Source organism: Myotis brandtii, unplaced genomic scaffold, assembly GCF_000412655.1.
Source record: "Myotis brandtii unplaced genomic scaffold, ASM41265v1 scaffold421, whole genome shotgun sequence".
NCBI lineage: Eukaryota > Metazoa > Chordata > Mammalia > Chiroptera > Vespertilionidae > Myotis > Myotis brandtii.
The window spans coordinates 2,413,024-2,416,409 of NW_005366140.1; the positions used below are offsets into that span (position 1 = coordinate 2,413,024).

At 53.8% G+C, this 3,386-nt stretch overlaps 1 long non-coding RNA gene across 1 annotated transcript; it reads right to left on the reverse strand.

Annotated features, from left to right (window-relative positions):
• Positions 1-2,446: 2,446 nt before the first annotated feature.
• LOC102242467 lies at positions 2,447-3,094 on the reverse strand. The gene is made up of 2 exons (XR_001363595.1): positions 2,733-3,094; positions 2,447-2,532 (listed from the first exon to the last, which is right to left on the reverse strand). It is a non-coding gene; the product is annotated as an uncharacterized LOC102242467 (long non-coding RNA).
• Positions 3,095-3,386: the final 292 nt, after the last annotated feature.

Below are 3,386 nucleotides of genomic sequence, written 5' to 3' on the forward strand. Positions count from 1 at the left end.
GGCGGGGATTTTTTTTTTGGGGGGGGGGGGGGGTGTCGGGGGTGGCTTCTATTTTCTCTTTGCTGATCTGAATTTTCTCCAGGGAGCTTGCATGCCTCATGCAATTAAAAAGAAATGTTAAATAAATGTAGGTGCCGTTGTCAGGGTTCCAATGCGTGGGCAACGTGACTGATCCTCAACCGGTCAGCACCCGTACACAGAGCTGCCAACAGGGTCTCAGAGAGAGAGGCAGCCCCTACGGGGGTCACACAGCTATTCAGAGGCAAATCTGGAGACTGACCTTTGGGGAGGGGGACAGGTCAGGTCCCCACAGGTGGCAAGGGGGTGTGGCCCCTTTAAGAAAGCAAGGCCAGTAAGAAGAGCCCCAACTGGGGAGGGAGAAAGGAAGGGAGCAGGGCCAGTTGCTAGGGGCAACCAGTTGCCTAGCAACGGACTTCCTCTCTGCTAGCTCAGGGCCAGCAACTGGGGAAGGGGCTTTCTGCCCTGGTCCTTCCTAGACTCTCCTGGTCACACATCCTCGGTTGCTCCCCATCGGCCTGGCCCTGCAGGAGGAGTTCGGTGTCCTCTACTAGCCAGCCAGTGTCACACCTCTGGGCTTTCGTCCAGGCTGTTCCCGTGCCTGGAATGCCTGGAAAATCTCAGCCTTCAAAGCCCACGGCAAACATGGCTCTGTCCTGGCTCCTCCTCTGGGTGCCTCCGAGGTACGAGGTACGATAGGGCTGGAAGTGTCAGGCTGGCTCTGGGTCCTCCAGACTGGGGGCTCCCTGGGGTCTGAGTTGGGGTGGAGTCTCTTGGGGGGAAGCATTCCCCGGAATTGGCTGGGTGTGCAATGTTGGTGGGCGGGATGGAGAGTGTGAATGAATGAATAAATGAAAGCAAGTCCATCTCGCTTGGCCCCTGGGTCACAGTAAGTAGTCCCCAGCTTGGAGGGCAAATGGGTGGGGTGGCCATGGACTCCCCCCACCCCCACCCCCGACTCTCCAGAATGGGAAAGACAGGGAAATCCTCTGGCTGGAATAATGCTGGATCCTGGAAGTTCTGTCTGGCCCTGGGTTTGAGCCCTGATCCTGCACTTTCTCACTGGGCAACCTCAGGTAAAAGAGTCCTACTCTGAGCCTCAGTCTCTCTGTTTTTCAAGCTGTGACTTTGCCAAGGTCACAAGGCCCATTTGGTCTGGGGATGTAGATTCAAGCCCAGCCTTTAACTTCTATTCCTTACAGACTCTCCACTTGCCCAAGATTCTGCCCACAAGTTGCCAGGTCCCCCCACCTCCATAAAAGCCCTTTTAGGAGAACCCACCAAAATAAGAGTGGGTCATACTTACCCAAAAATGCTCCCCAAAATACGACATCCTGATGCCTTCTGTGGCGACCCCTGCAGACTCCTGTCTAGTGCCTGTCTGAAGAGAGAGGCAAGTCTGAGCTGCAAAGTCACGGATATTCCAACTGTCCTCCCTGTGGAGCTGAGAGAGAAGACAGTGGGGGAACCAACAGCTGGGAGCATGCCAGGGCTCCTGAGATGACTCAGTCCTAGGCCAAGTAGCCCCAGTCTAGGAGGACAAAGCTGGACACAGATGCCCCAAGTTCTGTGGGGTTAGATAGAGGGCTAGGGGCTAGGGCAGCCGTGGGCAAACTACGGCCCGTTTGAAATGAATAAAACTAAAAAAAAAAAGACCGTACCCTTTTATGTAATGATGTTTACTTTGAATTTATATTAGTTCACACAAACACTCCATCCATGCTTTTGTTCCGGCCCTCCGGTCCAGTTTAAGAACCCATTGTGGCCCTCGAGTCAAAAAGTTTGCCCACCCCTGGGCTAGGGGAACCTAGACTAGAGGAAGGGGCAAGGGAACTGGGGTTCTTAAGCACAAATAGGAGTTCACTGTTGAGAAGGTTATTGAATGAGCCCTAGACCAGGGAGAAAAGTTCTTGGCCATTTTATTTTTAAATATGTTTTAAAATATATATATATTTTATTGATTTTTTACAGAGAGGAAGGGAGAAGGATAGAGAGTTAGAAACATCAATAAGAGAGAAACATTGATCAGCTGCCTCCTGCACACCCCCTACTGGGGATGTGCCCACAACCAAGGTACATGCCCTTCACCGGAATCGAACCTGGGACCTTTCAGTCCGCAGGCTGACGCTCTATCCACTGAGCCAAATATTAGGGCTTAAATATGTTTTTAAATAGATTTTTAGAGAAAGAGAAAGGGAGGAGAGAGAAAGAGAAATATCGATCAGAGGAACATCATTGATCGGCTGCCTCCTGCATGCACCCCTACCGGGGATCGAGTCTACAACCTGGACATGTACCCTGACCAGGAATTGAACCAGTGACCTCTTGGTTCCTGGGTCGATGCTCAACCCCTGAGCCACACTGGCTGGGCTTTGGCCATTCTATTGATGGGAGAACAGGCCCCATCCCTGAGGGGAAGCCACTTGCCCAGGTCACACAGTCAGGAACGGATAGATTTGCACTCTGAGCCTGCTGAGTCCAGTCCTGAGCACTCAGCTCCACACTGGGCAGCTCCTGTGGGAAAAGGGTTTGGTGAGAAATGGACACTGGGGCTGTGGTTAGCAACATGGTGTTGGGGTCCCTTGGGGTCTCCTGAATCCCTCTACAACAGCCCTCATGTCACGCAAGCTCCTGGAATGGAGTGCTCACCCCTCACCCAGGTGCTACTGGCGCCTCCAGGAGTCCTAACCCTACCCCCGGAAGCCAGTGTTCACCTGGTATCTGAGTCACTGTCCGGCTCTATGCCTCAGTTTCCCCATCTGCAAAACAAGAGAGAATGCCGAGATGGGGTCTTGCTGGGGGGACCCCAGGTCTCCCTGAAGAGGGGGTGGGTCAGGCCACCTGGCGACGGAGGGACACTTGGTGTCCTTGGCATGTTCTCCAGGCCGGGCTTGTCACTGGAGCCTGCTGCCCCATTCATAATTCATGACTCGGAAGGCAGCTCAGCAGCAGCTGGGAGCCCAGGACGCACAGTGGCAACAGGGACAGGGCTGGTGACCGCAGGATTGGAAAGCTCCCTGGGCCTTACCAGGAAAGGACTGAGCAAGGACCTTGGACAAGGCTGCCCCTTGCTGGACCTCAGTTTACCTTATCTTGAAAGTGAGTTTACCTTGATCCATTATCATCTAGCCCCAGCCCCTTGACTTTACCCAGCACCCACCATGTGCCCACAGGGCCAGGACAATACCAGGATCTGTGAGATGATTCAGCCCTGGGCCTGCTCCCCGAGGAGCCCCCCAGTCTAGGGGAACAGAACTGGTTACAGACACCTGGTCCTGTAGGGCCACAGCTGGGCCAAATGGAGGAACAAGAACTGGGGAAGCCTGGACTGAAGAAGGGAGGCATGGGTGTTGGGTTAAAAAAAAAAA